Source organism: Rhipicephalus microplus, chromosome 3 (genome assembly GCF_043290135.1).
Source record: "Rhipicephalus microplus isolate Deutch F79 chromosome 3, USDA_Rmic, whole genome shotgun sequence".
Classification (NCBI taxonomy): domain Eukaryota; kingdom Metazoa; phylum Arthropoda; class Arachnida; order Ixodida; family Ixodidae; genus Rhipicephalus; species Rhipicephalus microplus.
This window is the reverse complement of record NC_134702.1, coordinates 85,456,989-85,477,816: the sequence shown is the minus strand read 5'-3', so window position 1 is coordinate 85,477,816 and position 20,828 is coordinate 85,456,989. Positions and strand designations below refer to the sequence as shown.

General features: G+C 50.8%; 43 non-coding genes across 43 annotated transcripts; all 43 read left to right on the top strand.

Moving 5' to 3' along the window:
- Nucleotides 1-28: 28 nt before the first annotated feature.
- Nucleotides 29-100, top strand: TRNAQ-UUG (transfer RNA glutamine (anticodon UUG)). Its single transcript has one exon. It is a non-coding gene; the product is annotated as a tRNA-Gln (tRNA).
- A 656-nt stretch (nucleotides 101-756) lies between these two features.
- TRNAP-UGG (transfer RNA proline (anticodon UGG)) lies at nucleotides 757-828 on the top strand. The gene has a single exon. It is a non-coding gene; the product is annotated as a tRNA-Pro (tRNA).
- Nucleotides 829-1,724: 896 nt separating this feature from the next.
- Nucleotides 1,725-1,796, top strand: TRNAQ-UUG (transfer RNA glutamine (anticodon UUG)). The gene has a single exon. It is a non-coding gene; the product is annotated as a tRNA-Gln (tRNA).
- A 413-nt stretch (nucleotides 1,797-2,209) lies between these two features.
- TRNAQ-UUG (transfer RNA glutamine (anticodon UUG)) lies at nucleotides 2,210-2,281 on the top strand. Its single transcript has one exon. It is a non-coding gene; the product is annotated as a tRNA-Gln (tRNA).
- Nucleotides 2,282-3,097: 816 nt separating this feature from the next.
- Nucleotides 3,098-3,169, top strand: TRNAE-UUC (transfer RNA glutamic acid (anticodon UUC)). Its single transcript has one exon. It is a non-coding gene; the product is annotated as a tRNA-Glu (tRNA).
- A 164-nt stretch (nucleotides 3,170-3,333) lies between these two features.
- TRNAE-UUC (transfer RNA glutamic acid (anticodon UUC)) lies at nucleotides 3,334-3,405 on the top strand. Its single transcript has one exon. It is a non-coding gene; the product is annotated as a tRNA-Glu (tRNA).
- Nucleotides 3,406-3,893: 488 nt separating this feature from the next.
- TRNAQ-UUG (transfer RNA glutamine (anticodon UUG)) lies at nucleotides 3,894-3,965 on the top strand. The gene has a single exon. It is a non-coding gene; the product is annotated as a tRNA-Gln (tRNA).
- A 170-nt stretch (nucleotides 3,966-4,135) lies between these two features.
- Nucleotides 4,136-4,207, top strand: TRNAQ-UUG (transfer RNA glutamine (anticodon UUG)). The gene has a single exon. It is a non-coding gene; the product is annotated as a tRNA-Gln (tRNA).
- A 93-nt stretch (nucleotides 4,208-4,300) lies between these two features.
- On the top strand, nucleotides 4,301-4,372 carry TRNAE-UUC (transfer RNA glutamic acid (anticodon UUC)). Its single transcript has one exon. It is a non-coding gene; the product is annotated as a tRNA-Glu (tRNA).
- A 731-nt stretch (nucleotides 4,373-5,103) lies between these two features.
- TRNAQ-CUG (transfer RNA glutamine (anticodon CUG)) lies at nucleotides 5,104-5,175 on the top strand. Its single transcript has one exon. It is a non-coding gene; the product is annotated as a tRNA-Gln (tRNA).
- Nucleotides 5,176-5,511: 336 nt separating this feature from the next.
- Nucleotides 5,512-5,583, top strand: TRNAE-UUC (transfer RNA glutamic acid (anticodon UUC)). Its single transcript has one exon. It is a non-coding gene; the product is annotated as a tRNA-Glu (tRNA).
- A 5-nt stretch (nucleotides 5,584-5,588) lies between these two features.
- On the top strand, nucleotides 5,589-5,660 carry TRNAQ-UUG (transfer RNA glutamine (anticodon UUG)). The gene has a single exon. It is a non-coding gene; the product is annotated as a tRNA-Gln (tRNA).
- Nucleotides 5,661-5,995: 335 nt separating this feature from the next.
- On the top strand, nucleotides 5,996-6,067 carry TRNAE-UUC (transfer RNA glutamic acid (anticodon UUC)). The gene has a single exon. It is a non-coding gene; the product is annotated as a tRNA-Glu (tRNA).
- A 248-nt stretch (nucleotides 6,068-6,315) lies between these two features.
- On the top strand, nucleotides 6,316-6,387 carry TRNAQ-CUG (transfer RNA glutamine (anticodon CUG)). The gene has a single exon. It is a non-coding gene; the product is annotated as a tRNA-Gln (tRNA).
- Nucleotides 6,388-6,723: 336 nt separating this feature from the next.
- TRNAE-UUC (transfer RNA glutamic acid (anticodon UUC)) lies at nucleotides 6,724-6,795 on the top strand. Its single transcript has one exon. It is a non-coding gene; the product is annotated as a tRNA-Glu (tRNA).
- Nucleotides 6,796-6,800: 5 nt separating this feature from the next.
- Nucleotides 6,801-6,872, top strand: TRNAQ-UUG (transfer RNA glutamine (anticodon UUG)). The gene has a single exon. It is a non-coding gene; the product is annotated as a tRNA-Gln (tRNA).
- Nucleotides 6,873-7,209: 337 nt separating this feature from the next.
- Nucleotides 7,210-7,281, top strand: TRNAE-UUC (transfer RNA glutamic acid (anticodon UUC)). Its single transcript has one exon. It is a non-coding gene; the product is annotated as a tRNA-Glu (tRNA).
- A 5-nt stretch (nucleotides 7,282-7,286) lies between these two features.
- On the top strand, nucleotides 7,287-7,358 carry TRNAQ-UUG (transfer RNA glutamine (anticodon UUG)). The gene has a single exon. It is a non-coding gene; the product is annotated as a tRNA-Gln (tRNA).
- An 898-nt stretch (nucleotides 7,359-8,256) lies between these two features.
- On the top strand, nucleotides 8,257-8,328 carry TRNAQ-UUG (transfer RNA glutamine (anticodon UUG)). The gene has a single exon. It is a non-coding gene; the product is annotated as a tRNA-Gln (tRNA).
- Nucleotides 8,329-9,224: 896 nt separating this feature from the next.
- On the top strand, nucleotides 9,225-9,296 carry TRNAQ-UUG (transfer RNA glutamine (anticodon UUG)). The gene has a single exon. It is a non-coding gene; the product is annotated as a tRNA-Gln (tRNA).
- Nucleotides 9,297-10,435: 1,139 nt separating this feature from the next.
- TRNAQ-UUG (transfer RNA glutamine (anticodon UUG)) lies at nucleotides 10,436-10,507 on the top strand. The gene has a single exon. It is a non-coding gene; the product is annotated as a tRNA-Gln (tRNA).
- A 337-nt stretch (nucleotides 10,508-10,844) lies between these two features.
- Nucleotides 10,845-10,916, top strand: TRNAE-UUC (transfer RNA glutamic acid (anticodon UUC)). Its single transcript has one exon. It is a non-coding gene; the product is annotated as a tRNA-Glu (tRNA).
- A 247-nt stretch (nucleotides 10,917-11,163) lies between these two features.
- Nucleotides 11,164-11,235, top strand: TRNAQ-UUG (transfer RNA glutamine (anticodon UUG)). The gene has a single exon. It is a non-coding gene; the product is annotated as a tRNA-Gln (tRNA).
- A 654-nt stretch (nucleotides 11,236-11,889) lies between these two features.
- TRNAQ-CUG (transfer RNA glutamine (anticodon CUG)) lies at nucleotides 11,890-11,961 on the top strand. The gene has a single exon. It is a non-coding gene; the product is annotated as a tRNA-Gln (tRNA).
- A 337-nt stretch (nucleotides 11,962-12,298) lies between these two features.
- On the top strand, nucleotides 12,299-12,370 carry TRNAE-UUC (transfer RNA glutamic acid (anticodon UUC)). Its single transcript has one exon. It is a non-coding gene; the product is annotated as a tRNA-Glu (tRNA).
- A 5-nt stretch (nucleotides 12,371-12,375) lies between these two features.
- TRNAQ-UUG (transfer RNA glutamine (anticodon UUG)) lies at nucleotides 12,376-12,447 on the top strand. Its single transcript has one exon. It is a non-coding gene; the product is annotated as a tRNA-Gln (tRNA).
- An 821-nt stretch (nucleotides 12,448-13,268) lies between these two features.
- On the top strand, nucleotides 13,269-13,340 carry TRNAE-UUC (transfer RNA glutamic acid (anticodon UUC)). Its single transcript has one exon. It is a non-coding gene; the product is annotated as a tRNA-Glu (tRNA).
- Nucleotides 13,341-13,511: 171 nt separating this feature from the next.
- Nucleotides 13,512-13,583, top strand: TRNAE-UUC (transfer RNA glutamic acid (anticodon UUC)). Its single transcript has one exon. It is a non-coding gene; the product is annotated as a tRNA-Glu (tRNA).
- Nucleotides 13,584-13,588: 5 nt separating this feature from the next.
- On the top strand, nucleotides 13,589-13,660 carry TRNAQ-CUG (transfer RNA glutamine (anticodon CUG)). The gene has a single exon. It is a non-coding gene; the product is annotated as a tRNA-Gln (tRNA).
- Nucleotides 13,661-14,238: 578 nt separating this feature from the next.
- On the top strand, nucleotides 14,239-14,310 carry TRNAE-UUC (transfer RNA glutamic acid (anticodon UUC)). Its single transcript has one exon. It is a non-coding gene; the product is annotated as a tRNA-Glu (tRNA).
- Nucleotides 14,311-15,041: 731 nt separating this feature from the next.
- Nucleotides 15,042-15,113, top strand: TRNAQ-UUG (transfer RNA glutamine (anticodon UUG)). The gene has a single exon. It is a non-coding gene; the product is annotated as a tRNA-Gln (tRNA).
- Nucleotides 15,114-16,496: 1,383 nt separating this feature from the next.
- Nucleotides 16,497-16,568, top strand: TRNAQ-UUG (transfer RNA glutamine (anticodon UUG)). Its single transcript has one exon. It is a non-coding gene; the product is annotated as a tRNA-Gln (tRNA).
- Nucleotides 16,569-16,737: 169 nt separating this feature from the next.
- On the top strand, nucleotides 16,738-16,809 carry TRNAQ-UUG (transfer RNA glutamine (anticodon UUG)). The gene has a single exon. It is a non-coding gene; the product is annotated as a tRNA-Gln (tRNA).
- Nucleotides 16,810-17,388: 579 nt separating this feature from the next.
- On the top strand, nucleotides 17,389-17,460 carry TRNAE-UUC (transfer RNA glutamic acid (anticodon UUC)). The gene has a single exon. It is a non-coding gene; the product is annotated as a tRNA-Glu (tRNA).
- Nucleotides 17,461-17,465: 5 nt separating this feature from the next.
- On the top strand, nucleotides 17,466-17,537 carry TRNAQ-CUG (transfer RNA glutamine (anticodon CUG)). Its single transcript has one exon. It is a non-coding gene; the product is annotated as a tRNA-Gln (tRNA).
- Nucleotides 17,538-17,873: 336 nt separating this feature from the next.
- On the top strand, nucleotides 17,874-17,945 carry TRNAE-UUC (transfer RNA glutamic acid (anticodon UUC)). The gene has a single exon. It is a non-coding gene; the product is annotated as a tRNA-Glu (tRNA).
- Nucleotides 17,946-17,950: 5 nt separating this feature from the next.
- TRNAQ-UUG (transfer RNA glutamine (anticodon UUG)) lies at nucleotides 17,951-18,022 on the top strand. Its single transcript has one exon. It is a non-coding gene; the product is annotated as a tRNA-Gln (tRNA).
- Nucleotides 18,023-18,359: 337 nt separating this feature from the next.
- TRNAE-UUC (transfer RNA glutamic acid (anticodon UUC)) lies at nucleotides 18,360-18,431 on the top strand. The gene has a single exon. It is a non-coding gene; the product is annotated as a tRNA-Glu (tRNA).
- A 5-nt stretch (nucleotides 18,432-18,436) lies between these two features.
- TRNAQ-UUG (transfer RNA glutamine (anticodon UUG)) lies at nucleotides 18,437-18,508 on the top strand. Its single transcript has one exon. It is a non-coding gene; the product is annotated as a tRNA-Gln (tRNA).
- A 1,139-nt stretch (nucleotides 18,509-19,647) lies between these two features.
- Nucleotides 19,648-19,719, top strand: TRNAQ-UUG (transfer RNA glutamine (anticodon UUG)). The gene has a single exon. It is a non-coding gene; the product is annotated as a tRNA-Gln (tRNA).
- A 171-nt stretch (nucleotides 19,720-19,890) lies between these two features.
- TRNAQ-UUG (transfer RNA glutamine (anticodon UUG)) lies at nucleotides 19,891-19,962 on the top strand. Its single transcript has one exon. It is a non-coding gene; the product is annotated as a tRNA-Gln (tRNA).
- A 413-nt stretch (nucleotides 19,963-20,375) lies between these two features.
- Nucleotides 20,376-20,447, top strand: TRNAP-UGG (transfer RNA proline (anticodon UGG)). The gene has a single exon. It is a non-coding gene; the product is annotated as a tRNA-Pro (tRNA).
- A 169-nt stretch (nucleotides 20,448-20,616) lies between these two features.
- TRNAQ-CUG (transfer RNA glutamine (anticodon CUG)) lies at nucleotides 20,617-20,688 on the top strand. The gene has a single exon. It is a non-coding gene; the product is annotated as a tRNA-Gln (tRNA).
- Nucleotides 20,689-20,828: the final 140 nt, after the last annotated feature.

The window sequence follows — 20,828 nt, the reverse complement described above, 5'->3', positions numbered from 1 at the left end:
GGGTTTGATTCCCGGCGTCGGAAAGTGCGGTCTCATGGTGTAATGGTTAGCGCTCTGGACTTTGAATCCAGCGATCTGAGTTCAAATCTCGGTGAGACCTTGCTTTTTATTTTTGGTAATGCAGCGGAAGCTGGCAACGACGAAAACGTGCACGATTAGACACCGGTACCCGCGCTCGTTCTCTTGTTGTCATCTCCGGCGTGGTCTAGAGGCTAGAATATCTGGCTTTCACACAGAAGGCCCGGGTTCGATTTCCGGCGTCGGAAAGTGTGGTCTCATGGTGTAATGCTTAGCACTCTGGACTTTGAATCCAGCGATCTGAGTTCAAATCTCGGTGAGAACTTGCTTTTTATTTTTGCTAATGCAACAAAGCTGGCAACGGCGAAACTGTCCGCGAATTGACTCCTGTACTAGCACTCGTTCTCTTGTCGCCATCTCCGGCGTGGTCTAGTGGCTAGGATATCTGGATTTCACCCAGAAGGCCCGGCTTTGATTCCCGGCATCGGGAAGTGCGGTCTCATGGAGTAACAATTAGCACTCTGGACTCTGAATCCAGCGATCTGGGTTCAAATCTCGGTGAGACCTTGCTTTTTATTTTTGCTAATGCAGCAAAGGCTGGCAATGACGAAAGTGTCTGCGAATAGACACCGGTACCAGCGCTCGTTCTCTTGTCGCCATCTCCGGCGTGGTCTAATGGCTAGGATATCTGGCTTTCACTAAGAAGTCCCGGCTTCGATTCCCAGCGTCGGAAAGTGTGGTCTCATGGTGTAATGCTTAGCACTCTGGACTTGGAATCCAGCGATCTGAGTTCAAATCTCGGTGAGACCTTGCGTTTTATTTTTGCTAATGCAGCAAAGCTGGCAACGACGAAACTGTCCGCGAACAGACACCGGTACTAGCGCTCATTCCCTTGGCGCCATCTATGGCATGGTATATTGGTTAAAATATCTGGCTTTCACCAAAAAACCCGTGTTTCATTCCCGGTGTTGGAAAGTGCGGCCTCATGGCGTAACGGTTAGCACTCTGGACTCTGAATCCAGCGATCCGATTTCAAATCTCGGTGAGACCTTGCTTTTTATTTTTCCTAATACAGCAAAAACTGGCAACGACGAAACTGTCCGCGAAAACACACCGGTACCAGCACTCATTCCCATGTCGCGATATCTGGCGTGGTCTAGTGGCTAGGATATCTGGCTTTCACCAAGAAGGCCCGGGTTTCATTCCCGGTGTTGGAAAGTGCGGTCTCATGTGTACAGCTAGCACTCTGGACTCTGAATCCAAGGAACCGAGTTCAAATCTCGGTGAGACCTTGCTTTTTATTTTTGCTAATGCAGCAAAAGCTGGCAACGACGAAACTGTCCGCGAACAGACACCGGTACTAGTGCTCATTCCCTTGACGCCATCTCTGGCATGGTCTAGTTGCTAGGATATCTGGCCTTCACCAAGAAGGCCCGGGTTTCATTCCCGGTGTTGGAAAGTGCGGTCTCATGGTTTAACGGTTAGCACTCTGGACTCTGAATCCAGCGATCCGACTTCAAATCTCGGTGAGACCATGGTTTTCATTTTTCCTAACGCAGCAAAAGCTGGCAAAGACGAAACTGTCCGCGAAAACACACCGGTACCAGCACTCATTCCCATGCCGCGATCACTGGCGTGGTCTAGTGACTAGCATATCTGGCTTTCACCCAGAAGGCCCGGGTTCGCTTCCCGGCGTCAGAAATTGCGGTCTCAAGGTGTAATGGTTAGCACTCTGGACTTTGAATCCAGTGATCCAAGTTCAAATCTCGGTGAGACCTCTTTTTATTTTTGCTAATGCAGCAAAAGCTGGCAACGACGAAACTGTCCACGAATAGACACCGGTACCAGCGCTCGGTCTCCTGTCGTCATCTCCGGCGTGGTCTAGTAGCTAGGATATCTGGCTGTCACCCAGGAAGCCCGGGTTCGATTTTCGGCATCGCAAAATTGCGGTCTCATGAATTAACGGTTAGCACTCTGGAGTCTAAATACAGCGATTCGGGTTCAAATCTCGGTGAGACCTTGTTTTTGATTTTTGCTAATGCAGCAAAGGCTGGCAATGACGAAACTGTCCGCGAATAGACACCGGTACCAGCGCTCGTTCTCTTGTCGCCATCTCCGGCGTGGTCTAGGGGCTAGGATATCTGGCTTTCACTAAGAAGGCCTGGCTTCGATTCCCAGCGTCGGAAAGTGTGGTCTCATGGTGTAATGGTTAGCACTCTGGACATTGAATCCAGCGATCTGAGTTCAAATCTCGGTGAGACCTTGCGTTTTATTTTTGCTAATGCAGCAAAGGTGGCAACGACGAAACTGTCCGTGAACAGACACCGGTACTAGCGCTCAGTCCCTTGGCGCCATCTATGGCATGGTATATTGATTAAAATATCTGGCTTTCACCAAGAAGGCCCGTGTTTCATTCCCGGTGTTGGAAAGTCGGTCTCATGGTGTTACTGTTAGCACTCTAGACTCTGAATCCAGCGATCCGAGTTCAAATCTCGGTGAGACCTTGCTTTTTATTTTTCCTAATGCAGCAAGAACTGACAACGACGAAACTGTCCGCGAAAACACACCGGTACCAGCACTCATTCCCATGTCGCGATCTCTGGCGTGGTCTGGTGGCTAGGATATCTGGCTTTCACCAAGAAGGTCCGGGTTTCATTCCCGGTGTAGGAAAGTGCGATCTCATGGTGTACAGCTAGCACTCTGGACTCTGATCCAGGGAACCGAGTTCAAATCTCGGTAAGACCTTGCTTTTTGTTTTTGCTAATGCAACAAAAGCTGGTAACGGCGAAATTGTCCGCGAATAGACACCGGTACCAGCGCTCGTTCTCTTGTCGCCATCTCCGGCGTGGTCTAGTGGCTAGGATATCTGGCTTTCACTAAGAAGGCCCAGCTTCGGTTCCCGGCGTCGGAAAGTGTGGTCTCATGGATTAACGGTTAGCACTCTGGAGTCTAAATACAGCGATCCGGTTCAAATCTGGGTGAGACCTTGTTTTTGATTTTCCTAATGCAGCAAAAGCTGGCAACAACGACGCTGTCCACGAATAGACCGTGGTACCGATTCCCGCTCCCTCGAGCCATCTCCGGCGTGGTCTAGTGGCTAGAATATTTGGCTTTCACCCAGAAGGCCCGGGTTCCATTCCCGGCGTCGGAAAGTGTGGTCTATTGGTGTAATGGTTAGCACTCTGCATCCAGCTATCTGAGTTCAAATCTCGGTGAGACCTTGCTTTTTATTATTGCTAATGCAGCGAAAGCTGGCCACGACGAAACTGTCCACGATTAGACACCGGTACCAGCGCTCGTTCTCTTGCCGGCATCTCCGGCGTGGTCTAGTGGCTAGGATATCTGGCTTTCACCCAGAAGGCCCGGGTTTGATTCCCGTCGTCGGAAAGTGCTGTCTCAAGGTGTAACGGTTAGCCCTCTGGACTCTGAATCCAGCGATCCGAGTTGAACATCGGTGAGACCTTGCTTTTTATTTTTGCTAATGCAGCAAAAGCTGGCAATGACGAAACTGTCAGCGAATAGACCGCGGTGCCGATGTTCGCTGCCTTGAGCTATCTCCGGCGTGGTCTAGTGGCTAGGATATGTGGCTTTCACAAAGAAGGCCCGGGTTTGATTCTCGGCGTCGGAAAGTGCGGTCTCATGGTGTAATGGTTGGCACTCTGGACTTTGAATCCAGCGATCTGAGTTCAAAGGTCGGTGAGACCTTGCTTTTTATTTTTGCTGATGCAGCAAAGCTGGCAACGACGAAACTGTCCGCGAAGAGACACCGGTACTAGCGCTCATTCCCTTGGCGCCATCTCTAGCATGGTCTAGTGGCTAGGATATCTGGCTTTCACCAAGAAGGCTCGGGTTCGATTCCCGGCGTCGGAAAGTGCGGTCTCATGGTGTAATGGTTAGCACTCTGGACTTTGAATCGAGCGATCCGAGTTCAAATCTCGGTGAGACCTTGCTTTTTATTTTTGCTAATGCAGCGAAAGCTGGCAACGACGAAACTGTCCGCGATTAGACACCAGTACCAGCGCTCGTCCTCTTCCCGTCATCTCCGGCGTAATCTAGTGGCTAGGATATCTGGTTTCACCCAGAAGACCCGGGTCCGATTCCCGGTGTCGGAAAGTGCGGTCTCATGGTGTAATGGTTAGTACTCTGGACTTTGAATCCAGCGATCCGAGTTCAAATCTCGGTGAGACCTTGCTTTTTATTTTTGCTAATGCAGCAAAAGCTGGCAACGACGAAACTGTCAGCGAATAGACCGCGGTACCGATGCTCGCTGCCTTGAGCCATCTCCGGCGTGGTCTAGTGGCTAGGATATCTGGCTTTCACCAAGAAGGCCCGGGTTCGGTTCCCGGCGTCGGAAAGTGCGGTCTTATGGTGAAACGATTAGCACTCTGTACTCTGATTGCAGCGATCCGGGTTCAAATTTCGGTGAGACCTTGCTTTTTATTTTTGCTAATGTAGCACAGGCTGGCAATGACGAAACTGTCCGCGAATAGACACCGGTACCAGTGCTCGGTCTCTTGTCGCCATCTCCGGCGTGGTCTAGTGGCTAGAAATCTGGCTTTCACTAAGAAGACACGGCTTCGATTCCCGGCGTCGGAAAGCGTTGTCTCATGGTGTATTGGTTAGCACTCTGGACCTTGAATCCAGCGATCCGAGTTCAAATCTCGGTGAGACCTTGCTTTTTATTTTTGCTAATTAAGCAAAAGCTGGCAACGACGAAACTGTCCACGAATAGACACCGGTACCAGCGCTCGTTCTCTTGTCATCATGTCCGGCGTGGTCTAGTGGCTGGGGTATCTGGCTGTCACTCAGGAAGCCCGGGTTCAATTTTCGGCGTCGGAAAGTGCGGTCTCATGGATTAACGGTTAGTACTTTGGAGTCGAAATACAGCGATTCAGGTTCAAATCTCGGTGAGACCTTGCTTTTTATTTTTCCTAATGCAGCAAAAGCTGGCAACGACGACGCTGTCCACGAACTGACCGCGGTACCGATGCTCGCTCCCTCGAGCCATCTCCGGTGTGGTCTAGTGGCTAGGATATCGGCTTTCACCCAGAAGGCCTGGGTTCGATCCCAGGCGTCAGAAAGTGTGGTCTCATGGTGTAACGGTTAGCACTCTGGACTCTGAATCCAGCGATCCAAGTTCAAATCTTGGTGAGACCTTGCTTTTCATGTTTGCTAATGCAGCGAAAGCTGGCGATGACGAAACTGTCCACGATTAGACAGCGGTACATGCGCTCGTTCTGTTGACGTCAACTTCGGTGGGGTCTAGTGGCTAGGATATATGGCTTTCACCCAGAAGGCCTGGGTTCGATCCCCGGCGTCGGAAAGTGTGGTCTGATGGTGTAATGGTTAGCACTCTGGACTTTGAATCCAGCGATCCAAGTTCAAATCTGGGTGACAGTTTGCTTTCTACTTCTGCTAATGCAGCAAAAGCTGGCAACGACGACGCTGTCCATGAACAGACCACGGTACCGATGCCCTCGCCCTCGAGCCATCTCTGGCGTGGTCTAGTGGCTAGGATATCTAGCTTTCACCCAGAAGGCCCGGGTTCGATTCCCGGCGTCGGAAAGTGTGGTCTCATGGTGTAATGGTTAGCACTCTGGACTTTGAATCCAGCGATCCGAGTTCAAATCTCGGTGAGACCTTGCTTTTTATTTTTTCTAATGCAGCAAAAGCTGGCATCGACGACGCTGTCCGCGAATAGACATCGGTACCAGCGCTCGTTTTCTTGTCGCCCTCTCCGGCATGGTCTAGTGGCTAGGATATCTGGCTGTCACCCAGAAAGCCCGGGTCGATTTTCGTCGTCGGAAAGTGCGGTCTCATGGAATAACAGTTAGCACTCTGGAGTCTAAATACAGCGATTCGGGTTCAAATCTCGGTGAGACCTTGTTTTTGATTTTTCCTAATGCAGCACAAGCTGGCAACGACGACGCTGTCAACGAATAGACTGCGGTACCGATGCCCGGTCCCTCGAGCCATCTCCGGCGTGGTCTAGTGGCTAGGATATTTGGCTTTCACCCAGAAGGCCCGGGTTCAATTGCCGCCGTCGGAAAGTGTGGTCTATTGGTGTAATGGTTAGCACTCTGCTTTCTGCATCCAGCAATCTGAGTTCAAATCTCGGTGAGACCTTGGTTTTTATTTTTGCTAATGCAGCGAAAGCTGGCAACGACAAAACTGTCCACGATTAGACACCGGTACCAGCGCTCGTTCTCTTGCCGTCATCTCCGGCGTCGTCTAGTGACTAGGATATCTGGATTTCACCCAGAAGGCCCGGGTTCGATTCCCGGCGTCGGAAAGTGCGGTCTCATGGTGTAACGGTTAGCACTCTGGACTCTGAATCCAGCGATCCGAGTTCAAATCTCGGTGAGACCTTGCTTTTTGTTTTTGCTAATGCAGCAAAAGCTGGCAACGACGAAACTGTCAGCGAATAGACCACGGTACCGATGCTCGCTGCCTTGAGCCATCTCCGGCGTGGTCTAGTGGCTAGGATATCTGGCTTTCACCAAGAAGGCCCGGGTTTCATTCCGGGTGTTGGAAAGTGCGGTCTCATGGTGTAACAGCTAGCACTATGGACTATGAATCTAGGGAACCGAGATCAAATCTCGGTGAAACCTTGCTTTTTATTTTTCCTAAGGCTGCAAAAGCTGGCAACGACGAAACTGTCCACGAAAACACACTGGTACCAGCACTCATTCCGAAGTCACGATCTCTGGCGTGGTCTAGTGGCTAGGATATCTGGCTTTCACCCAGAACGCCCGGGTTCGATTCCCGGCGTCGGAAAGTGCGGTCTCATGGTGTAGTGGTTAGCACTCTGGACTTTGAATCCAGCGATCCGAGTTCAAATCTCGTGGAGACCTTGCTTTTTATTTTTGCTAATGCAGCGAAAGCTGGCAACGACGAAACTGTCCACGATTAGACACCAGTACCAGCGCTCGTTCTCTTGCCGTCATCTCCGGCGTGGTCTTGTGGCTAGGATATCTGGCTTTCACCAAGAAGGCCCGGGTTCGATTCCCGGCGACGGAAAGTGCGGTCTCATGGTGTAATAGTTAGCACTCTGGACTTTGAATCCAGTGATCCAACTTCAAATCTCGGTGAGACCTTGCTTTTTATTTTTGCTAATGCAGCGAAAGCTGGCAACGACGAAACTGTCCACGATTAGACACCGGTACCAGTGCTCGTTCTCTTGCCGTCATCTCCGGCGTGGTCTAGTGGCTAGAATATCTGGCTTTCACCCAGAAGGCCCGGGTTCGATAACCGGCGTCGGAAAGTGCGGTCTCATGGTGTAATGGTTAGCACTCTGGACTTTGAATCCAGCGATCCGAGTTCAAATCTCGGTGAGACCTTGCTTTTTATTTTTGCTAATGCAACAAAAGCTGGCCACAGCGAAACTGTCCGCGAATAGACTCCGGTACTAGCGCTCGTTCTCTTGGCGCCATCTCTGGCATAGTCTAGTGGCTGGGATATCTGGCTTTCACCAAGAAGGCCCGGGTTTCATTGCCGGTGTTGGAAAGTGCGGTCTCATGGTGTAACGGTTAGCACTCTGCACTCTGCATCCAGCTATCTGAGTTCAAATCTCGGTGAGACCTTGCTTTTTATTTTTGCTAATGCAGCGAAAGCTGGCTACGACGAAACTGTCCACGATTGGACACCTGTACCAGCGCTCGTTCTCTTGCCGTCATCTCCGGCGAGGTCTAGTGGCTAGGATATCTGGCTTTCACCCAGAAGGCCCGGGTTCGATTACCAGCGTCGGAAAGTGCAGTGTCATGGTGTAACCGTTAGCACTCTGGACTCTGAATCCAGCGATCCGAGTTGAATCTCGGTGAGACCTTGCTTTTTATTTTTGCTAATGCAGCAAAAGCTGGCAACGACGAAACTGTCAGCGAATAGACCGCGGTACCGATGCTCGCTGCCTTGAGCCATCTCCGGCGTGGTCTAGTGGCTAGGATATCTGGCTTTCACAAAGAAGCCCCGGGTTTCATTCCCGGTGTTGGAAAGTGCGGTCTCATGGTGTAACATCTAGCACTCTGGACTCTGAATCTAGGGAACCGAGTTCAAATCTCGGCGAGACCTTGCTTTTTATGTTTGCTAATGCAGCGAAAGCTGGCGACGACGAAACTGTCCACGATTAGACAGCGGTACATGCGCTCGTTCTGTTGACGTCAACTTCGACGAGGTCTAGAGGCTAGAATATCTGGCTTTCACACAGAAGGCCCGGGTTCGATTCCCGGCGTCGGAAAGTGTGGTCTCATGGTGTAATGCTTAGCACTCTGGACTTTGAATCCAGCGATCTGAGTTCAAATCTCGGTGAGACCTTGCTTTTTATTTTTGCTAATGCAACAAAGCTGGCAACGGCGAAACTGTCCGCGAATTGACTCCTGTACTAGCACTCGTTCTCTTGTCGCCATCTCCGGCGTGGTCTAGTGGCTAGGATATCTGGATTTCACCCAGAAGGCCCGGCTTTGATTCCCGGCATCGGGAAGTGCGGTCTCATGGAGTAACAATTAGCACTCTGGACTCTGAATCCAGTGATCTGGGTTCAAATCTCGGTGAGACCTTGCTTTTTATTTTTGCTAATGCAGCAAAGGCTGGCTATGACGAAAGTGTCTGCGAATAGACACCGGTACCAGCGCTCGTTCTCTTGTCACCATCTCCGGCGTGGTCTAATGGCTAGGATATCTGGCTTTCACTAAGAAGTCCCGGCTTCTATTCCCAGCGTCGAAAAGTGTGGTCTCATGGTGTAATGCTTAGCACTCTGGAATTTGAATCCAGCGATCTGAGTTCAAATCTCGGTGAGACCTTGCGTTTTATTTTTGCTAATGCAGCAAAGCTGGCAACGACGAAACTGTCCGCGAACAGACACTGGTACTAGCGCTCATTCCCTTGGCGCCATCTATGGCATGGTATATTGGTTAAAATATCTGGCTTTCACCAAAAAACCCGTGTTTCATTCCCGGTGTTGGAAAGTGCGGCCTCATGGTGTAACGGTTAGCACTCTGGACTATGAATCCAGCGATCCGAGTTCAAATCTCGGGAGACCTTGCTTTTTATATTTCCTAATACAGCAAAAACTGGCAACGACGAAACTGTCCGCGAAAACACACCGGTACCAGCACTCATTCCCAAGCCGCGATCACTGGCGTGGTCTAGTGACTAGCATATCTGGCTTTCACCCAGAAGGCCCGGGTTCGCTTCCCGGCGTCAGAAATTGCGGTCTCAAGGTGTAATGGTTAGCACTCTGGACTTTGAATCCAGTGATCCAAGTTCAAATCTCGGTGAGACCTCTTTTTATTTTTGCTAATGCAGCAAAAGCTGGCAACGACGAAACTGTCCACGAATAGACACCGGTACCAGCGCTCGTTCTCATGTCGTCATCTCCGGCGTGGTCTAGTGGCTAGGATATCTGGCTTTAACCCGGAAGGCCTTGGTTCGATTCCCGGCGTCGGAAAGTGCGGTCTCATGGTGTAATGGTTAGCACTCTGGACTCTGAATCCCGCGATCCGAATTTAACTCTTGGTGAGGCCTTCCTTTTTTATTTTTGCTAATGCAGCAAAAGCTGGCAACGACGACGCTGTCCGCGAATAGACATCGGTACCAGCGCTCGTTTTCTTGTCGCCCTCTCCGGCATGGTCTAGTGGCTAGGATATCTGGCTGTCACCCAGGAAGCCCGGGTTCGATTTTCGGCATCGGAAAGTGCGGTCTCATGAATTAACGTTTAGCACTCTGGAGTCTAAATACAGCGATTCGGGTTCAAATCTCGGTGAGACCTTGTTTTTGATTTTTCCTAATGCAGCAAAAGCTGGCAACGACGACGCTGTCCACGAATAGACCGCGGTACCGATGCCCGCTACCATGAGCCATCTTCGGCATGGTCTAGTGGCTAGGATATCTGGCTTTCACAAAGATGGCCTGGGTTCGATTCTCGGCGTTGGAAAGTGCGGTCTCATGGTGTAATTGTTAGCACTCTGGACTTTGAATCCAGCGTTCTGAGTTCAAATCTTGGTGAGACCTTGCTTTTTATTTTTGCTAATGCAGCAAAGCTGGCAACGACGAAACTGTCCGCTAAGAGACACCGGTACTAGTGCTCATTCCCTTGGCGCCATTTCTGGCATGGTCTAGTGGCTAGGATATTTGGCTTTCACCAAGAAGGCCCGGGTTTCCTTCCCGGTGTTGGAAAGTGCGGTCTCATGGTGTAACGGTTAGAACTCTGGAATTTGAATCCAGCGATCCGAGTTCAAATCTCGGTGAGACCTTGATGTTATTTTTCCTAATGCAGCAAAAGCTGGCAAAGACGAAACTGTCCACGATTAGACAGCGGTACCAGCGCTCGTTCTCTCATCGCCATTTCCGGCGTGGTCTAGTGGATAGGATATCTGGCTTTCACTAAGAAGGCCCAGCTTCGATTCCCGGCGTCGGAAAGTGTGGTCTCATGGTGTAATGGTTAGCACTCTGGACTTTGAATCCAGCGATCCGAGTTCAAATCTCGGTGACACCTTGCTTTTTAATTTTGCTAATACAGCAAAAGCTGGCAACGACGAAACTGTCCGCAAACGGACACCGGTACTAGCGCTCATTCCCTTGGAGCCATCTCTGGCATGGTCTTGTGGCTAGGATATCTGGCTTTCACCAAGAAGGCCCGGGTTTCGTTCCCGGTGTTGGAAAGCGCGGTCTCATGGTGTAACAGCTAGAACTCTGGACTCTGAATCTAGGGAACCGAGTTCAAATCTCGGTGAGACCCTGCTTTTTATTTTTGCTAATGCAACAAAAGCTCGCAACAGCGAAACTGTCCGCGAATAGACTCCGGTACTAGTGCTCATTCTCTTGTCGCCATCTCTGGCATGGTCTAGTGGCTAGGATATCTGGCTTTCAACCAGAAGGCCCGGGTTCGGTTCCCGGCGTCGGAAAGTGCGGTCTTATGGTGAAACGATTAGCACTCTGGACTCTGATTGCAGCGATCCGGGTTCAAATTTCGGTGAGACCTTGCTTTTTATTTTTGCTAATGTAGCACAGGCTGGCAATGACGAAACTGTCCGCAAATAGACCCCGGTACCAGTGCTCGGTCTCTTGTCGCCATCTCCGGCGTGGTCTAGTGGCTAGAAATCTGGCTTTCCCTAAGAAGGCCCGGCTTCGATTCCCGGCGTCGGAAAGTGTTGTCTCATGGTGTAATGGTTAGCACTCTGGACCTTGAATCCAGCGATCCGAGTTCAAATCTCGGTGAGACCTTGCTTTTTATTTTTGCTAATTAAGCAAAAGCTGGCAACGACGACACTGTCCACGAATAGACACCGGTACCAGCGCTCGTTCTCTTGTCATCATGTCCGGCGTGGTCTAGTGGCTGGGGTATCTGGCTGTCACTCAGGAAGCCCGGGTTCAATTTTCGGCGTCGGAAAGTGCGGTCTCATGGATTAACGGTTAGCACTTTGGAGTCTAAATACAGCGATTCAGGTTCAAATCTCGGTGAGACCTTGCTTTTTATTTTTCCTAATGCAGCAAAAGCTGGCAACGACGACGCTGTCCACGAACTGACCGCGGTACCGATGCTCGCTCCCTCGAGCCATCTCCGGTGTGGTCTAGTGGCTAGGCGATCGGCTTTCACCGAGAAGGCCTGGGTTCGATCCCACCCGTCGGAAAGTGTGGTCTTATGGTGTAATGGTTAGCACTCTGGACTTTGAATCCAGCGATTCAAGTCCAAATCTTGGTGACACTTTGCTTTCTACTTCTGCTAATGCAGCAAAAGCTGGCAACGATGAAACTGTCGACGAATAGACCGCGGTACCGATGCTCACTGCATTGAGCCATCTGCGCCGTGGTTCAGTGGCTAGGATATCTGGCTTTCACCAAGAAGGCCCGGGTTTCATTCCCGGTGTTGGAAAGTGTGGTCTCATGGTGTAACGGTTAGCACTCTGGACTCTGAATCCAGCGATCCAAGTTCAAATCTTGGTGAGACCTTGCTTTTCATGTTTGCTAATGCAGTGAAAGCTGGCGATGACGAAACTGTCCACGATTAGACACCGGTACCAGCGCTCGTTCTCTTACCGTCATTTCCGGCATGGTCTAGTGGCTAGGATATCTGGCTGGCACCCAGAAAGCCCGGGTTCGATTTTCGGCGTCGGAAAGTTCGGTCTAATGGATTAACGGTTAGCACTCTGGAGTCTAAATACAGCGATTCGGGTTCAAATCTCGGTGAAGACCTTGTTTTTGATTTTTCCTAATGCAGCAAAAGCTGGCAACGACGACGCTGTCCACGAACAGACCGCGGTACCGATGCCCGCTCTCTCGAGCCATCTCTGGCGTGGTCTAGTGGCTAGGATATCTACCTTTCACCCAGAAGGCCCGGGTTCGATTCCCGGCGTCGGAAAGCTCGGTCTCATGGTGTAATGGTTAGCACTCTGGACTTTGAATCCAGCGATCCGAGTTCAAATCTCGGTGAGACCTTGCTTTTTATTTTTTCTATTGCAGCAAAAGCTGGCAACAACGACGCTGTCCGCGAATAGACATCGGTACGAGCGCTCGTTTTCTTGTCGCCCTCTTCGGCATGGTCTAGTGGCTAGGATATCTTGCTGTCACCCAGAAAGCCCGGGTTCGATTTTCGGCGTCGGAAAGTGCGGTCTCATGGATTAACAGTTAGCACTCTGGAGTCTAAATACAGCGATTCGGGTTCAAATCTCGGTGAGACCTTGCTTTTTATTTTGGCTAATGCAGCAAAAGCTGGCAACGACGAAACTGTCAGCGAATAGACCGCGGTACCGATTATCGCTGCCTGGAGCCATCTTCGGCGTGGTCTAGTGGCTAGGATATGTGGCTTTCACAATGAAGGCCCAGGTTCGATTCCCTGCGTCGGAAAGTGTTGTCTCATGGTGTAATGGTTGGAACTCTGGACTTCGAATCTAGCGATCCAAGTTCAAATCTCGGTGACACATTGCTTTTTACTTTTGCTGATGCAGCCAAAGCAGAAAAAAAAACGAAACTGTCAACGAATAGACCGCGGTACCTATGCTCGCTGCATTGAGCCATCTCCGGCGTGGTCCAGTGGCTAGAATATCTGGCTTTCACAAAGAAGGCCCGGGTTCGATTCCCGGCGCCGGAAAGTGCGGTCTCATGGTGTAATGGTTAGCACTCTAGAGTCTAAATACAGCGATTCGGGTTAAATCTCGGTGAGACCTTGCTTTTTATTTTTCCTAATGCAGCAAAAGCTGGCGACGACGACGCTGTCCACGAATAGACCGCGGTACCGATGCTCGCTCCCTCGAGCATTCTCCGGCGTGGTCTAGTGGCTAGGATATCTGGCTTTCACCGAGAAGGCCCGGGTTCGATTCCCGGCGTCAAAAAGCGTGGTCTATAGGTGTAATGGTTCGCACTCTGTAGTCTGCATCCAGCGATCTGAGTTCAAATCTCGGTGAGACCATGCTTTTTATTTTTGCTAATGCAGCGAAAGCTGGCAACGACGAAACTGTCCACGATTAGACACCGGTACCAGCGCTCGTTCTCTTGCCGTCATCTCCGGCGTGGTCTAGTGGCTAGGATATCTGGCTTTCACCCAGAAGGCCCGGGTTCGATTCCCGGCGTCGGAAAGTGCGGTCTCATGGTGTAACGGTTAGCACTCTCGACTCTGAATCCAGCGATCCGAGTTCAAATCTCGGTGAGACCTTGCTTTTTATTTTTGCTAATGCAGCAAAAGCTGGCAACGACGAAACTGTCAGCGAATAGACCGCGGTACCAATTATCGCTGCCTTGAGCCATCTCCGGCGTGGTCTAGTGGCTAGGATATGTGGCTTTCACAAAGAAGGCCCGGGTTCGATTCTCGGCAGCAAAAAGTGTCGTCTCATGGTGTAATGGTTAGCACTCTGGACTTTGAATCCAGCGATCTGAGCTCAAATGTCGGTGAGACCTTGCTTTTTATTTTTGCTAATGCAGCAAAGCTGGCAACGACGAAACTGTCTGCGAACAGACACCGGTACTAGCGCTCATTCCCTTGGCGCCATCTCTGGCATGGTCTAGTGGCTAGGATATCTGGCTTTCACCAAGAAGGCCCGGGTTTCATTCCCGGTGTTGAAAAGTGCGGTCTCATGGTGTAACAGCTAGAACTCTGGACTCTGAATCTAGGGAACCGAGTTCAAATCTCTGTGAGACCCTGCTTTTTATTTTTGCTAATGCAACAAAAGCTCGCAACAGCGAAACTGTCCGCGAATAGACTCCGGTACTAGCGCTCATTCTCTTGTCGCCATCTCCGGCATGGTCTAGTGGCTAGGATATCTGGCTTTCAACCAGAAGGCCCGGGTTTGGTTCCCGGCGTCGGAAAGTGCGGTCTTATGGTGAAACGATTAGCACTCTGGACTGTGATTGCAACGATCCGGGTTCAAATTTCGGTGAGACCTTGCTTTTTATTTTTGCTAATGTAGCACAGGTTGGCAATGACGAAACTGTCCGCGAATAGACACCGGTACCAGTGCTCGGTCTCTTGTCGCCATCTCCGGCGTGGTCTAGTGGCTAGAAATCTGGCTTTCACTAAGAAGGCCCGGCTTCGATTCCCGGCGTCGGAAAGTGTTGTCTCATGGTGTATTGGTTAGCACTCTGGACCTTGAATCCAGCGATCCGAGTTCAAATCTCGGTGAGACCTTGCTTTTTATTTTTGCTAATTAAGCAAAAGCTGGCAACGACGAAACTGTCCACGAATAGACACCGGTACCAGCGCTCGTTTTCTTGTCATCATGTCCGGCGTGGTCTAGTGGCTGGGGTATCTGGCTGTCACTCAGGAAGCCCGGGTTCAATTTTCGGCGTCGGAAAGTGCGGTCTCATGGATTAACGGTTAGCACTTTGGAGTCTAAATACAGCGATTCAGGTTCAAATCTCGGTGAGACCTTGCTTTTTATTTTTCCTAATGCAGCAAAAGCTGGCAACGACGACGCTGTCCACGAACTGACCGCGGTACCGATGCTCGCTCCCTCGAGCCATCTCCGGTGTGGTCTAGTGGCTAGGATATCGGCTTTCACCCAGAAGGCCTGGGTTCGATCCCAGGCGTCGGAAAGTGTGGTCTCATGGTGTAATGGTTAGCACTCTGGACTTTGAATCCAGCGATCCGAGTTCAAATCTCGGTGAGACCTTGCTTTTTATTTTTTCTAATGCAGCAAAAGCTGGCAACGACGACGCTGTCCGCGAATAGACATCGGTACCAGCGCTCGTTTTCTTGTCGCCCTCTCCGGCATGGTCTAGTGGCTAGGATATCTGGCTGTCACCCAGAAAGCCCGGGTTCGATTTTCGGCGTCGGAAAGTGCGGTCTCATGGAATAACGGTTAGCACTCTGGAGTCTAAATACAGCGATTCGGGTTCAAATCTCGGTGAGACCTTGTTTTTGATTTTTGCTAATGCAACAAAAGCTGGCAACAGCGAAACTGTCCGCGAATAGACTCCGGCACTAGCGCTCGTTCTCTTGGCGCCATCTCTGGCATGGTCTAGTGGCTGGGATATCTGGCTTTCACCAAGAAGGCCCGGGTTTCATTGCCGGTGTTGGAAAGTGCGGTCTCATGGTGTAACGGTTAGCACTCTGCACTCTGCATCCAGCTATCTGAGTTCAAATCTCGGTGAGACCTTGCTTTTTATTTTTGCTAATGCAGCGAAAGCTGGCCACGACGAAACTGTCCACGATTGGACACCGGTACCAGCGCTCGTTCTCTTGCCGTCATCTCCGGCAAGGTCTAGTGGCTAGGATATCTGGCTTTCACCCAGAAGGCCCGGGTTCGATTACCAGCGTCGGAAAGTGCAAAGTCATGGTGTAACCGTTAGCACTCTGGACTCTGAATCCAGCGATCCGAGTTGAATCTCGGTGAGACCTTGCTTTTTATTTTTGCTAATGCAGCAAAAGCTGGCAACGACGAAACTGTCAGCGAATAGACCGCGGTACCGATGCTCGCTGCCTTGAGCCATCTCCGGCGTGGTCTAGTGGCTAGGATATCTGGCTTTCACAAAGAAGCCCCGGGTTTGATTCTCGGCGTCGGAAAGTGCGGTCTCATGGTGTAATGGTTAGCACTCTGAACTTTGAATCCAGTGATCTGAGTTGAAAGGTCGGTGAGACCTTGCTTTTTATTTTTGCTGATGCAGCAAAGCTGGCAACGACGAAACTGTCCGCGAACAGACACCGGTACTAGCGCTCATTCCCTTGGCGCCATCTCTGGCATGGTCTAGTGGCTAGGATATCTGGCTTTCACCAAGAAGGCCCGGGTTTCATTCCCGGTGTTGGAAAGTGCGGTCTCATGGTGTAACATCTAGCACTCTGGACTCTGAATCTAGGGAACCGAGTTCAAATCTCGGTGAGACCTTGCTTTTTATGTTTGCTAATGCAGCGAAAGCTGGCGACGACGAAACTGTCCACGATTAGACAGCGGTACATGCGCTCGTTCTGTTGACGTCAACTTCGGCGGGGTCTAGTGGCTAGGATATCTGGCTTTCACAAAGAAGGCCCGGGTTCGATTCCCGGCGTCGGAAAGTGTGGTCTCATGGTGTAATGCTTAGCACTCTGGACTTTGAATCCAGCGATCCGAGTTCAAATCTCGGTGAGACCTTGCTTTTTATTTTTCCTAATGCAGCAAAAGCTGGCAACGACGACGCTGTCCACGAACTGACCGCGGTACCGATGCTCGCTCCCTCGAGCCATCTCCGGTGTGGTCTAGTGGCTAGGATATCGGCTTTCACCCAGAAGGCCTGGGTTCGATCCCAGGCGTCGGAAAGTGTGGTCTCATGGTGTAATGGTTAGCACTCTGGACTTTGAATCCAGCGATCCGAGTTCAAATCTCGGTGAGACCTTGCTTTTTATTTTTTCTAATGCAGCAAAAGCTGGCAACGACGACGCTGTCCGCGAATAGACATCGGTACCAGCGCTCGTTTTCTTGTCGCCCTCTCCGGCATGGTCTAGTGGCTAGGATATCTGGCTGTCACCCAGAAAGCCCGGGTTTGATTTTCGGCGTCGGAAAGTGCGGTCTCATGGAATAACGGTTAGCACTCTGGAGTCTAAATACAGCGATCCGAGTTCAAATCTCGGTGAGACCTTGTTTTTGATTTTTCCTAAAGCAGCACAAGCTGGCAACGACGACGCTGTCAACGAATAGACTGCGGTACCGATGCGCGCTCCCTCGAGCCATCTCCGGCGTGGTCTAGTGGCTAGGATATTTGCCTTTCACCCAGAAGGCCCGGGTTCAATTGCCGCCGTCGGAAAGTGTGGTCTACTGGTGTAATGGTTAGCACTCTGCTTTCTGCATCCAGCGATCTGAGTTCAAATCTCGGTGAGACCTTGGTTTTTATTTTTGCTAATGCAGCGAAAGCTGGCAACGACGAAACTGTCCACGATTAGACACCGGTACCAGCGCTCGTTCTCTTGCCTTCACCTCCGGCGTGGTCTAGTGGCTAGGATATCTGGCTTTCACCCAGAAGGCCCGGGTTCGATTCCCGGCGTCGGAAAGTGCGGTCTCATGGTGTAACGGTTAGCACTCTGGACTCTGAATCCAGCGATCCGAGTTCAAATCTCGGTGAGACCTTGCTTTTTATTTTTGCTAATGCAGCAAAAGCTGGCAACGACGAAACTGTCAGCGAATAGACCGCGGTACCGATGCTCGCTGCCTTGAGCCATCTCCGGCGTGGTCTAGTGGCTAGGATATCTGGCTTTCACCAAGAAGGCCCGGGTTTCATTCCGGGTGTTGGAAAGTGCGGTCTCATGGTGTAACACCTAGCACTATGGACTATGAATCTAGGGAACCGAGATCAAATCTCGGTGAGACCTTGCTTTTTATTTTTCCTAAGGCTGCAAAAGCTGGCAACGACGAAACTGTCCACGAAAACACACCGGTACCAGCACTCATTCCGAAGTCACGATCTCTGGCGTGGTCTAGTGGCTAGGATATCTGGCTTTCACCCAGAACGCCTGGGTTCGATTCCCGGCGTCGGAAAGTGCGGTCTCATGGTGTAGTGGTTAGCACTCTGGACTTTGAATCCAGCGATCCGAGTTCAAATCTCGTGGAGACCTTTCTTTTTATTTTTGCTAATGCAGCGAAAGCTGGCAACGACGAAACTGTCCACGATTAGACACCAGTACCAGCGCTCGTTCTCTTGCCGTCATCTCCGGCGTGGTCTTGTGGCTAGGATATCTGGCTTTCACCAAGAAGGCCCGGGCTCGATTCCCGGCGACGGAAAGTGCGGTCTCATGGTGTAATAGTTAGCACTCTGGACTTTGAATCCAGCGATCCAACTTCAAATCTCGGTGAGACCTTGCTTTTTATTTTTGCTAATGCAGCGAAAGCTGGCAACGACGAAACTGTCCACGATTAGACACCGGTACCAGCGCTCGTTCTCTTGCCGTCATCTCCGGCGTGGTCTAGTGGCTAGAATATCTGGCTTTCACCCAGAATGCCCGGGTTCGATTCCCGGCGTCGGAAAGTGCGGTCTCATGGTGTAATGGTTAGCACTCTGGACTTTGAATCCAGCGATCCGAGTTCAAATCTCGGTGAGACCTTGCTTTTTATTTTTGCTAATGCAACAAAAGCTGGCAACAGCGAAACTGTCCGCGAATAGACTCCGGCACTAGCGCTCGTTCTCTTGGCGCCATCTCTGGCATGGTCTAGTGGCTGGGATATCTGGCTTTCACCAAGAAGGCCCGGTTTCATTGCCGGTGTTGGAAAGTGCGGTCTCATGGTGTAACGGTTAGCACTCTGCACTCTGCATCCAGCTATCTGAGTTCAAATCTCGGTGAGACCTTGCTTTTTATTTTTGCTAATGCAGCGAAAGCTGGCCACGACGAAACTGTCCACGATTGGACACCGGTACCAGCGCTCGTTCTCTTGCCGTCATCTCCGGCAAGGTCTAGTGGCTAGGATATCTGGCTTTCACCCAGAAGGCCCGGGTTCGATTACCAGCGTCGGAAAGTGCAGTGTCATGGTGTAACCGTTAGCACTCTGGACTCTGAATCCAGCGATCCGAGTTGAATCTCGGTGAGACCTTGCTTTTTATTTTTGCTAATGCAGCAAAAGCTGGCAACGACGAAACTGTCAGCGAATAGACCGCGGTACCGATGCTCGCTGCCTTGAGCCATCTCCGGCGTGGTCTAGTGGCTAGGATATCTGGCTTTCACAAAGAAGCCCCGGGTTTGATTCTCGGCGTCGGAAAGTGCGGTCTCATGGTGTAATGGTTAGCACTCTGAACTTTGAATCCAGTGATCTGAGTTGAAAGGTCGGTGAGACCTTGCTTTTTATTTTTGCTGATGCAGCAAAGCTGGCAACGACGAAACTGTCCGCGAACAGACACCGGTACTAGCGCTCATTCCCTTGGCGCCATCTCTGGCATCGTCTAGTGGCTAGGATATCTGGCTTTCACCAAGAAGGCCCGGGTTTCATTCCCGGTGTTGGAAAGTGCGGTCTCATGGTGTTACATCTAGCACTCTGGACTCTGAATCTAGGGAACCGAGTTCAAATCTCGGTGAGACCTTGCTTTTTATGTTTGCTAATGCAGCGAAAGCTGGCGACGACGAAACTGTCCACGATTAGACAGCGGTACATGCGCTCGTTCTGTTGACGTCAACTTCGGCGGGGTCTAGTGGCTAGGATATCTGGCTTTCACAAAGAAGGCCCGGGTTTGATTCCCGGCGTCGGAAAGTGCGGTCTCATGGTGTAATGGTTAGCACTCTGGACTTTGAATCCAGCGATCTGAGTTCAAATCTCGGTGAGACCTTGCTTTTTATTTTTGGTAATGCAGCGGAAACTGGCAACGACGAAAACGTGCACGATTAGACACCGGTACCAGCGCTCGTTCTCTTGTTGTCATCTCCGGCGTGGTCTAGAGGCTAGAATATCTGGCTTTCACACAGAAGGCCCGGGTTCGATTCCCGGCGTCGGAAAGTGTGGTCTCATGGTGTAATGCTTAGCACTCTGGACTTTGAATCCAGCGATCTGAGTTCAAATCTCGGTGAGACCTTGCTTTTTAATTTGGCTAATGCAACAAAGCTGGCAACGGCGAAACTGTCCGCGAATTGACTCCCGTACTAGCACTCGTTCTCTTGTCGCCATCTCCGGCGTGGTCTAGTGGCTAGGATATCTGGATTTCACCCAGAAGGCCCGGCTTTGATTCCCGGCATCGGGAAGTGCGGTCTCATGGAGTAACAATTAGCACTCTGGACTCTGAATCCAGCGATCTGGGTTCAAATCTCGGTGAGACCTTGCTTTTTATTTTTGCTAATGCAGCAAAGGCTGGCAATGACGAAAGTGTCTGCGAATAGACACCGGTACCAGCGCTCGTTCTCTTGTCGCCATCTCCGGCGTGGTCTAATGGCTAGGATATCTGGCTTTCACTAAGAAGTCCCGGCTTCGATTCCCAGCGTCGGAAAGTGTGGTCTCATGGTGTAATGCTTAGCACTCTGGACTTGGAATCCAGCGATCTGAGTTCAAATCTCGGTGAGACCTTGCGTTTTATTTTTGCTAATGCAGCAAAGCTGGCAACGACGAAACTGTCCGCGAACAGACACCGGTACTAGCGCTCATTCCCTTGGCGCCATCTATGGCATGGTATATTGGTTAAAATATCTGGCTTTCACCAAAAAACCCGTGTTTCATTCCCGGTGTTGGAAAGTGCGGCCTCATGGTGTAACGGTTAGCACTCTGGACTCTGAATCCAGCGATCCGATTTCAAATCTCGGTGAGACCTTGCTTTTTATTTTTCCTAATACAGCAAAAACTGGCAACGACGAAACTGTCCGCGAAAACACACCGGTACCAGCACTCATTCCCATGTCGCGATATCTAGCGTGGTCTAGTGGCTAGGATATCTGGCTTTCACCAAGAAGG